Genomic DNA, 11,988 nt, shown 5'->3' with positions numbered 1-11,988 from the left:
GAAATGGTGTCAAGCCCGCTCCTACATGCCCCCCCACCCCCATCCTAGACCATGAGGGGATTGGCACAGGAGTGTGTGTCCTTGTGGGACAGATTTAAGGCAGACTCCTCCAGAGATGTGCCAGGTGAGGAATCCCAGGAGCTCATCCAAAACTTTCAATACCACTTTGCACCGTATGAAAGAGCTGGAAGGTGGAAGGATCTCACAGTCTGGACTGTTACTATGAGTAACAAGTTCACCTCCAGTTTTTCAGCAGCATATGACAGTGACCAGTTCTTTTAGCTGGACTTCAGAAGGGACAGTCACCTAATTGCCTGTTCCAGTGTTAATGCATTATCCACGAAATGCGAACTGCCTCATGAAGCAAGCAGTGGTAGCACTATATGTATTTCCACTATATTTAATTTCTCGTGAGGCACAAGAGAAGAGAGACACCAACACCACAGCTGGTGTGTGATCTCATAGACTTGGACAAAAAGAAATCAAGATGTTAATCCGATTACTTTCTGTGCAAAGTCCATTTTTCTGAGTTCAGAATTTACAAATCAAAAGTCAAAATGTAGTTATAATTATAGGAAGAATGGCGTCAGCTTGTAAATACTGTCAGGGTTTACAATTTCTAACACTGAGCTATGCAGCAATGGTTTATAACTGGTATGAAACAACAACAAAAAAAGTTCCTTTTACATTATCCCAACTTGTCTTATTTTAAATTAAATAGAAATCCATCCTTGCTTTAGAGACCATGTATTTTTAAATATAATTCCTTTTAGAACTGATAGGTTTCTGTAGCCAGACATAGCGCTTTGCTCATTTCACCAGGCTCAGTGCCTACGCTTATGTAAGGACACCCTCTGAAAGGGCATGTGCACACTTTGACTACAGAGTTTAGCCTCCTTGCAAATTGTCTGTAAATGATGGGTGGATGGAATCCATCTTCCTTAAAATCTCCTCAGCAGAATTGTCCTCTGTGGATGTCATTCAATGTCAGGGTACCTATTTGTGAGTAATATGATCAGTCTGTCATAGTTGAACTCACTACCACGTTCTACCTTGAAACTAGAGCAAGAGCCAAAAAAATAGGGTGGCTGTTTCTTATGTGCTTAAATCTAAAGAAATAAGATTTACTTTCTTTTTTTCCCTTTTTTTTTTTTATTTTTTACATCAAATGACAATAATATATCCACTACAATTTATGGGCTTTTCTTCTAAATTGCTACTACCTTCTTTAGTTTGTTTCCTATACAGATTTGTTTTTATTGATACAGATCTTTTACATCCTTAAATTCAGTATCAGTTTAATTGTGGTCTTTGGATAAGACACCTGCAATGACACAAATGGCAGCTGTCTGGCCAAGAATTAACATATTGGCAGGTGCCTCAAGCACCACAAGAGGTACAGAACAGATAGAGGCAATACCAGCTTTCAAATCTCTCCATTTAGGGCAAGGGGCTCCTTGCTTACCATGCTAAGTCAGCCTGAAATGTACTGTGTTTCAAAATATTACTATTTTGTAAGAGCATAAGGCTTTTAAACCAGTTATTATACAGTTTTGGAGCCTTACCAAAGACACCAACCCCCGGATAAAATTGTAATAAATAGTGGTAGGGAGGAAAGTAGCTACTGCAAAGCCTAATTAAGTATTTTGATTAGTTCATACTTGCTGCATTTTGGCTGCTGTTTATAATTAATTTTATTATCTGATGAGTAGTTTTCAACTACTCCTTTGTTTACTTAATTGGGCAGTTTATAATCATCACTTAGAAAAAACTAGTTTTCCTCTTTGCTTTTGTAACTGATCACATTCACTAAGCCTTTTTGCCCTTTCAATTTCAGTGCCTTTTGTAACACTGGCAGGATTAAACCCAAGCAACAAACCAGCTTTCCAGTCACAATGGCAGGGTGCTGAGCACCATTTCTTACCCACAGTCAAACACAAACCTTCCTTTACCTTCAGCCACCTTTTCCTGCAATATGCAACCTATTCCCCTCTAACACTATTTTGCTATTTGAATCCATAGTAGTGAATTATTGCACCTATGGAGAGGTCCATGGCAGAGGAGTGTCCTGTGGACACAATCAGTCAGCCCTGTCATGAAATGACTGCAGAATCAGAGCCAGTACCACAAATTCATACCCATTTTGCAGCAGGAAGGAGCCGCCATCATTTTCAGTACCTTACTTTAGACTTTGAACAACGAGGCTCTTTACAGTTTTTAGCTTTTAACTTTTGAAGCCGGTTATTTCCTTTCTCTTCTTTGGGCAAGACAGTAATTCAGTAAGAGGAGGGGACACCCAGCCAAAACTATTTTATATTACAGACTAGGAAAGTACCAGTGAAATGTGTTGATTACACAAATTGGGGCACTACTGTCTGTAAAACAGAAAGACTGGGAATATCAGTGACTGGTATGACCTTGAAAACTAGAGTAAAATAATAGGGATGGGATGAGATTTAATAGTCTAAAGTGCAGAGTTATGAATTAAACAGAAATTCCTGCCCTCAGTTATAAACATGATTGGACTGACAAGGAAAGAGAAGGAATTGACTGTATCCTCCTCAGTCGGAGGGTAACAGAGCCATGAGTGCAATATAACTGTAAAGAAGTAAATGTGATCCTACATCATATCAGCTAAGACGTTTCCTGCAGGGAGAGGGGAATATTGTTTCTGTTGTACATGACACTGATGAGCCCTTTCCAGTAATACTGTCACAATTCTGGTTCCTCTGCACCAGTAAGATGAATTTAAACGGATATTGTACAGAGAAAGACCAGCAGGCTGATAAGAAGAATGGAGAGCTCATGGCACAAGGGAAAAACAGCAAGAATTGGTCTAGTTCAGCCTAAGAAAATAAAAACTAAGAGGGGACTAAGCTCTTCACTATAAATATATTAGATCAGATTAAGGGAAGGGAGAAAAGGAGGTAAGCATAGTCCTAAATTAGGGAAAAATTTACTACCTGAACAAAAAGATTTCAACTAGATAAGCAAAATTTTAAAGTACTGTGTCAAAGTGAACTTCTAACCATCAGAGAAGTGAGTAATGCTTCAGGAGTTGTAGCAGGAATTAAAAAAAAAAAAAACCAAAAACAAAAAACAACAAAACAAAACAAAACAAAAACCAGATTGGTTTTACAGTAAACAGCAGTCATTGGAAGGAAGGAACTGTACGGCACAGTGCAGATGTGATCCAATGATCCTGCGTGTTGCTTCTAGACCTCTAGCCCTAAACCACAACAGCATAACCAGGACATTTTATGAGCTAAATGTGAGGAAATGGGAGGCTGAAGTAGAAATGGGAGGCAGAGGACTAGAGAGGAAAGACTAATGCAGTGACAGAGAAGCAGTGATGGATTGCTGTATAATATATGTAAGAAAGACCACAAATGCAGTATTTAACCGGACGACCGTAACAAAAATTTACCTGTTGAAAATTAAAATACAGTATTGATTAAGAAATCCCAGCCAAACAAGAAAGCGGAAGGGAGTCACTTGAGATTTAAAGACTTGGAATAATTACTCATAAAAGAAGTAGAAGGCAATTAAAATTAAACAAGACTTAATTAATCTGGGGGGGGGGGGGGGGGGGGCGGGGTGAGTTTCATGTGATTGGTATGTGCCCTGCAGTTTACAAAGAAAGACGAATACTCAGAAAAATGTTTGTTTTCCAAGCATGAAGCTACATTAGCAGGGAAGACAGTTTGTACATGGGATGCTGTGGGAAAGATGGGGAGATTTTGCTTCTGCATGCAGCAAAATTCCTAGCTTCAGACTGCGTCTCTGCAATGGCTGCAAAACAGCTTTACATAAGCAGCTTTTATAATGCTCCATGAAGATCAATAGCTTTAGGTTGGCTTATTTGTTTTGTTTTGTTCCTCTGTTACAAACGTACTTGACTGCAGACAGGAAAGTTGCTTTGTTGCGTCAGGTACTATCCAAAAATATCAGGAAAGACAGACTTTACCTGGCAGAATACAGAAGATAGATAAAGGGCAAAGGGGAGAAGGTTATTGCAAACCTCTCCATAATAAATCTTGGCAACTGTGACACCTAACTTCATTTTTATAGCCATTCCCTATCTTGACATCCAGAAATGGGAAGGCTAGCAAGTGAAATAGGAGCTTTTGTGCAGTAAAGCAATCTTAAATATCAGGCAGGTTTTCAAAACAGCTGTGCTAGGTTTACCAGATTGCATTATGGAAATGTTAGACACCAAAAATCATGCATTGATGTGTAAATAAGGAAAAAAAAAATGGGGGTGGCAGGCTGGGAAAAAGAATTCCCTCTGGTATTCTTCCTGCCAGAAAACAAAATCAGACAGCTTCCACCCACTAGTCTCTCCTTAGCTCCCCGTCAGTTTCTAATGGCTTGCTCTGCGAATTTCCCCAACTCCAGCAAGTCACAAAACCCACTGAGGATTCAAAATTACTGTTAGATTAGCAAATTTTGACCCTTTGTCAATACTACCAAGTTGTGTGAACCAAAACTGTTTTAGCTGATCTTTAAGCAGACATTTCTAACCATAGCTTTCTTACCCTTGTGCAGAAAAGCTCTCAGTGTCACCATGTGGTATGAAGCAATATCTAGACTTACACGTTTTAGGCCAGTGAGAAGAAGTGTAGTAACAAGAGGAGGAGCAAAGAACACTCTAAGCAAGGTGGTTTCTCCAAAGCTGCCAGACAATTTGTTCCGTCTATACATCAAATCACCCCCAGTCCTGATCTTCATGTGCTTTGGGTTTGTGATGTTGTCTAAGAGCTGTGGGTCAGGATCAGCTAGCCGTGACTGTCAAAGTGTACATCTTAGTCATAAAAACAGATGCTTTTTGATGCATTTAGGAGTGATTTTGATATCTCCAGCTAAGTGTCATAATTTTGAGAAGAACATTGGACAAACTTTGTCTTACAGCTAAATAGCAACCCTTTAATAAGGCAGATCAAAAACCACTCTTTAAAACAGTTAAAACTCAGAGTTTATGTATGAAACAGTGTTCTGTGGCTGAAATTCTGCAGACACATTGTTAGTTCATCTACTCACCCCTTCCAGAGGAAAGGAGGGATGTATACCAAGAAAAGTAAACACTTCAGAACTCAAAGGGAAGAACCAATAGCTCTGGCTCAATTTCATCAGACTTCAAACATGCAGTGCTGTCTGTCATGCACGGGATTGCATGTACAGAATGCACACAGCAAGCAAAACCCATACATGCAGGACTGGCATAGGTGATTCAGCATATCAGAAACTACAGTGTAGGTGGCAAGCACTGCGTACACTTATGGATGTGAATTAAATAATGCTAACACGAAGCTACACAAGCTTGCAGATAAGGTCATGGGAATATCACATGTGTTCACAATTTGCACTGGGAGCTGTAGCTTCACTTAAATGTAAGTAACTCCAGTTGGCAAGCATACATCAAAATCGCTCCTAGAGAGGCGCTGGCAAGTGATTTTTCCATGTATAAATGCCATGTTGCATTGGCAAAATGAAAACTGGAGGGTGATAATCATGCGTCAGATCCTGGATTAGGCAGTCTCCATATAATCTCTCCACGACCTCTGCACAATTCCTACGCAGTTAATAGGAGGCAAGGGTGAGAAAACCCTCCAGAGGGCAATTCAGAACTGAGGTTTATTTTAGGTGCACTGAGTAGCCCTTCATGGGCTCCTTTCTTCAATGGTCTAAACAAAGCAGACTCCTAATGTAAATCCCTAAGGTCAGGCATCTAAAGGAGGCTGTACCAATCCCCTCCACCTCTTATCCTTATCAACCCATGCCTCTACTTTTGCTATTGTTTAAAAAATGTACTGTGCAAAACCAATTCCAAAAGTCTCGAGCTGATATAAACTTCAGTTCCTGACATAAACTGTTCCCTCAGGCAAAGCACTAGTCTGGTGAAGTCAAGTTGTTTCTGGGACTCTCTGTCCAAAGGGAGGTGGGAGGGATCTCTGAGTCAAAGCTCATTAACTGAAATCACCCTGAACAAGCAATATGGATTTAGAGACTGCCAGTTCAAGTACTGCTTTGGCCTTCAACTGAGATAGAAAGGAAAAAGAAATCTCAGCAACATACCAGTCAGGCATTTGCCTGGGACCTTAAGAAAGTAGCAGGCATCTTTTCTGTGTGTGCTAGCATAAGTATTAATAGACTCTGAGAGGTTCTGCAGTAAGATTCATGGAGCTGGCTTAGAGAAAACTGCAACTAGGACAAATAGATTGAAGGGGGACAGTAGGCTAAGTATAAAATAATGATTTGTGCACCTGTTCAAGAGCCATTTTAGTTTGTGTGGCCCAAGAGAAAAAGTGCCATTTGGAAAGCACAAGGGTTTGTGCAATTTAATGACGTTATGGTTCCAAGCTCAGTGTAACCATCCATATGCTTCTCCTTCTGAAATATTTAACAAATAAAAGAGACAAAAGGCCCTATCACACATCACATTGTGTCAGGATTGCTAAGTTGGGAAGGGAAAGCTCATACATATCCTTGTTCCACAGAAACACTTTCTCCATTTTGATTATGCCCACTTTTCTTGCTGTGCTGGCAAATGAAAACACAAAAAATGAGTAACAAGTAAGGCAGGCTCTAGAAAAGCAGCTTCAGCTTGGAGAACAGACACTGTTCCAGTAGATATGTTCCTACCACAAGGGAAGAGATTTAAAGAACAGTAGTTTGCAAGAAGAAATGAATAGCTGTGCAAATCTCCAAGGAAGAAGAGGCCTTATATTGCTCTTTTCAGTGAGGTTCCCTTTTATGGAAAAAGCTTAAGAAACTAGAACACAGCCATTTTTTTAGACTAGCATGCTATAATACGTCCACAACACAAACGCATGGACTCATGAGATTAGATGGAGAAAGAAAAGATTCCCAGAAAGTAAATTAGGAAATGTAGGAAGGTGTGAAGAGGAATGGTGAGGTGAGAAAGGAAATGCAAATAAGGAGATCTTATAAGTTGCAGTGCTGGTTTAAAATACTACTTTTGTCTCAGAAGGGGGAAAAAATAAGATCACTGGTGCTCCATGGTCCAGGAGCTCAGATGAACTGTGGAGCTGGGCTTGCAGCCTAATCTTAGGAAAAAGAGGAAGAAAAAAATACAGAGAAACTGGTATGACTTCTGAAAGTGCAGATTGTTATTGTGTTACCCAAAAAGCCACAACCCCATTCTGCTTCCTACAGAATAGGTGTGTTGGTTTGGAAGATGGGTAATTTAACACGATGTAGGCACACCACGTGAAGTGTAAGGTGGAGTAGCCCGGAAAGGACGCGTCCTACAAGAAAAATGATCAGTGATGTCTGGCAAACGCCGCCTTGGTTCTGCTTTTCAGCTAGGTTTTCTAAGAAAAGGAGGCTTAACTGTCTGAACTTGTGCACCTTCCTGCTTGTCCGGCAGCCGCCCACTCTTCCCAGGAACGTGGCACCTGTTGGCCGGTTTCAACCAAACCTGGGAGTGGGAAAGCGCTGTCAAAGATGCCGCCTTCCCTCGGGGAGGCGGAGGTCCTTTTGCGGTGCCAGATCAGCACTTATTATGCACCAGCGAAGTCCTGCGGGACACAGAGCCAGGCCTCCACCGGGCGCCTGGATGCACCTGCGGTTCTCCCGGACGCCCCGCCGGGGAGGACGCCCCGGGGCAGACGGCGGGGCGAGAGGCTGCCGGAGCCGCCGCCCGCACTCCCGCGGGGGAGATAGCCGGGGCCTCGCCCCCTCCCACGCCCGCCGTGTCACCCACCCCCACGGGAGGCGACGGGGCTCTCCGGCGGGGGCGGCTCCCCGCTCCCCGCTGCCGCAGCTCCGCTCCGCGCCGCATCTCGCCTCGCCCCCCACGGCAGCCCGCCCGCTCGCGGGGGGGCGGCGCAGGCACCGGCCAGGGCCGCCCCCGCGGAAGGAGCGCACCACCCCCGCCGCCCCGCGCTGCCCGCAGGTGGCGCTGCCGGCAGCCGCGCTCCGACATGCCGCCGCCGCCGCCGCCGCCGCCGCCGCCGCCGCCGCCGCCGCGCCGGCCGGGCTAGCGCAGCCCCCCGGCGCCGGCCGCAGCCCCTGGGCCCGCCCGCGGCCGCCTCCGCGGGGCCGCGCCTCCCCCGCCCGCCCGCCCGCCCGCCGCGCCGCCTCCCCTCGCACCCGCACACACGCAGACACGCGCGGCAGCGCCGCGGCCGTCCGGTCGCCCCCCGCTCTCGCTGCGAGCGGCGCTAAGCGACCCGGAGCGGAGCCCCGCAGCGGGCGGGTGCCGCTGCCCCGGCGTGCCCGTCTGCGCGGCGGCGGAGCGGCGCGGGAGGTGGGCGAGCGGCGTGGGGCATGGAGACGCCCGACAGCATCCTCGGGGCCGTGTGACAGCGAGCGGCGCTCGCACGCGCGCACCCACCGGCCCGGAGCCGGAGCCGGAGCCGGTGCAGAGCCGGGCAGCGCCGCCCTGCCCCGTCCCGCGGGGAGCCAGCATGGAGTGAGAGCAGCGTGCCGCCGCCAGGTAAGGCGGGGGGGGTTACCCGAAGGGAGGCGGAGGAGGTGCTGGCTCGGGGCTTGCGTTTCGGTGCCTGTACCCTCACGGCTCGTTGCCGCCGCGGTCCTCCAGCCCCCCCCCACCCCCCCGCCCCCAACCGCCCTTCCTCAAGCCCCCCCGGCAGTCACAGCGGCAGTGCGGGGGGATGCGGGGTGCGTTACTTATGTAACCGGGGGGCGAGCAGCCTCGGCCGCTTTCCGCTGGGCAAGCGGCGAGGTGGCGGCGGGGGAGCCGCGGCTGAGGGGGACACGGCGGGAGGGCCGGGCCGGCCCCGGGGGGGCCGTTTCCAGCTGCCGTCGCGGGAGCCTCCCGTGTGTGAGCCCCGGCCCCACGCCCTCGGGTACAGCGCTGCCGCCGCGACGGGGCCGGGGCTCTGGCGGCCTCCCCTCGCCTCGGGGCTCGACAGCGGGCACCCGCGGGCGGGGGCGACAAGGGACGACGTCTCGCCCGGCCGCCCCCTCCCCATCGGCGCTCCAGCGGCAGTGCCGAAACCGGGAAGAACTTCAAAGCGGGGTGGCGGGGATGTTGTTTTGGCTGCTCCGATCTCACTCCTTCTCTGGGAGGGCAGTGGGGGGCGGCTGCGCTGCGGGGAGCTGGGGTCACGCTGGGCCCGAGGCGGGCAGCGCTCAGGGCAGTCGGGGCGAGGCTGAGGGGAGCCGGAGCTAGGCTGAGGGGGCGGCGGCCCCGGCCCCGCTGGGCGGGCAGGGAAGGGAGAGCCTCCGCCGGGGGAGAGGGGCAGCGGGAGTGGAGGGAAGATGCTCACGAAGGGGTGCCCGTCTCCTCTTGATCGGAGGGAGAGCGAGCTCGGTATCACCATGGCGACCTGAGGGAGGAAAAATCTAAATAAATAAATAAGTAAGAGATAACTCCCCCCTTCCCCTCCCCCGGCACCCGCCGCCGCCCCTTCCCGGCCAGGTCCGGTCCCAAAGGTGGGGGGAAAGATATCACAGACAAAACTTCCCTCTCGTTGGAAAGGGGAGCGACGAAGAGCCTTGGGACCCTGGTGGGGAAGGGGGCACCGTACAGGCTCAGCGAGCCGCGGCTGTCCCCGAGTCGCTATGCGCGGAGCCTCCGGCCGCGGCGGGCAGAGGAAGCTGCTTCGAGGCGAGCTGTTCGTGGCTGCTTATTGCTGTGCCAGCCGTGCCCCGCAGCGTCCCGCTGCCCGGCGCTCCTCGGCCCCGCCGCGTACCGCCAGCCCCGGGGCTTTGCCACCGGCTGCGGGCCCGGCCCGACCCCGCTTCAGCACCGCGGACAGCGGCGGCAGCGGCGGCAGCGCGGGCGGGGGGGAACGGCGGGCAGCGGGGGCAGCGGGGGAACGGCGGGCAGCGCGGGCAGCGCGGGCAGCGCGGCTCCCGGCGGCAGGCAGGGAGCCGTCCGGGGGCTTTGCATCGGGGCCCTGCGCTGGGAGGACCGGGGGAACCCCGCGCCTCCCTCTGCTAGAGTCAGCCCTGAGCACAGTGCCGCTCCCCGCCGGGTGCCGGGAGCCAGAGGAAGCCTCACCTAGGGCCGCTAAACTTTCCTGAGCTAAATGCATGCAAGAGCTGAGAGCAAACACGTTAATGAATGGTACCTTTTACACGTACTTGCTCGAGGTTGTTTCTTACGACTCGTTTGCAGTGGTTCTTTGTGACTTGTTATGGTGAACTGCTTCCCCAGTAAGACTGTTCACACGCACATCCATAAAATGAGTCCTGCAGAAATTGTGAAAAATATGGATTCTCGACTTGTTTTCCTTAAGAAAACTTGTTGAGAAATTGCACTTGAAGAAATTGCACTCTTAGCGCAGGGAGCTATCCCACTGCTGAGGTACACAATTAGACAGGTGGAGTTTCTGCCAGTCAGACAGACACGATCAACTAATCATAAAAAAAAACTCCTGATCATAAACTGTTCTCCACAGGCATTTGGTGACCAGTTTAAAAAAACACACTAAGTGGAGGAAAAAGGTATTCAGGTTAGTGATAATTCACCAGAAGCCAAGATATACTTATTGCATTGATAGGTTTTAAATTATTGTCTTAGTTTTCCTATACATATCTCATGCTAGCAGTTACATATGCAATTATAGCTTGAGACTATGAAAAAATATTCTAGAAAAGCCAACAGCATAATGAATAATATTCACTGGGGAAGATAGCAATGGATTAGTCACTTTTCTGCTGTTCACCATGTCAGGATGTTCTTTTTGCGTTAAGCAAACAAGATTTATTTAATCTCGCCTCGGTCCTGATAGGCAGTAAACTATAGATACATGTAGAATTATTGGTTTTGAATCCAAATCCCCAGCCTCTTGAGGTTATGCTTTAACTATAAGCAAGCTGTCAAATCACACCAGCTACTGGGTTCCTCCTTTGTTATAAATTGTCTGTTTCAAATAAGTCCTAGCCTAGCAGAGACAACCACATAGGTGAGTCTTACTCTAGCATGGGAGTTAGTTGGGCTTTGTACTTATGCAGGGACTCCAAGCAAATTTATGTCTTAAGAATAACAGGTTCAGGGCTTTTTAACTGTAGAAGCACATTTTGCCCTAACTATACTTCTTGACAAGCCAATTGAACTAGTCAGTTAAGCCTTTATGGAAATGGAGACCTGAATTTTTTAATGATGGGCCTCACATTTTCAGACCTATCTCAAAAGGATGGAAATAAAGGATTGAACTGTAAGTATGGGCTTGGGAACTCATTACTTTCCTGTGGGAAAATGAGGAAAAGTAATAGAACACGACTCTTCAGGGCAATTACCAGATCATTTATAATACTTGAAGCTATTGATTTTGTTATGTAAGACAATACTCCTGCAGTGTCAGAATAATTTTATCAGATAATTACGAAATGATTTTGCCTTATAAGCAACATTAAATAAATTAATTATAGCAACATCAACAGAAAATTCCACAAGCACAACCTTAATTGGTTTAGTAAAAGACAGAATTCTTTGTGGAATTTCTGCCAGTGCATTTACACCACATTCAATATGAGCCTCCCAAGTTGCATGATTTCTCAGGAGTTGTTTATGTGCTTCTATAAAAGTAAGAAGTAAAAGAATTCATCTTAGCATTTGCTCAAATAAATTAAACTATGTCTTAAGTAATAATGGTTGAGGCGTTGTAGAGAACACATTTCTACGTTATTATTTCTTTAATTTTCATTGTTAAAAGCTTGGGAGCTCTGTTCAGCATTTTCATCATCTGCTTGATACAGAATGTTGCATTTTAATTGGGACAATTAAACACCAGCAGTTTTTAGAAATAGATATGGTTTAGGCTAATGTGTTTGTTGCATTTATGTTGTACGATTTTTACTAGTGGAGGCAGCCTGATAATAGAAAACAATATTCCTAGTTTATTAAGTATCAGTATTTTAATGTTGATCATGCAGAAAGAGACCAAGAGACCTTCTTAAACAATGAATGCTAAATTTACCAAACAGTAAGCTCAGGAAAAGAGTTTTAATCTCATTCCCACTTGATAGTGACTTCCTGGGAGACTTGGGTTT

General features: G+C 47.4%; 1 protein-coding gene across 2 annotated transcripts in view; it reads left to right on the top strand.

Annotated features, from left to right (window-relative positions):
* The first annotated feature begins 8,122 nt into the window (after positions 1-8,122).
* KCNJ6 (potassium inwardly rectifying channel subfamily J member 6) overlaps positions 8,123-11,988 on the top strand; it is a 159,060-nt gene continuing 155,194 nt past the window's right edge. For both annotated transcript variants that reach the window (XM_037378460.1, XM_037378459.1), the window contains exon 1: positions 8,123-8,461. The gene's annotated coding sequence lies outside the window, so the exon portion shown is untranslated. The remainder of the gene's footprint in view (positions 8,462-11,988) is intronic.

The sequence above is a fragment of the Falco rusticolus genome, chromosome 2 (genome assembly GCF_015220075.1).
Source record: "Falco rusticolus isolate bFalRus1 chromosome 2, bFalRus1.pri, whole genome shotgun sequence".
Lineage (NCBI taxonomy): Eukaryota > Metazoa > Chordata > Aves > Falconiformes > Falconidae > Falco > Falco rusticolus.
The sequence above is the reverse complement of the archived record's forward strand: the minus strand, read 5'-3'. Positions and strand labels throughout refer to the sequence as shown.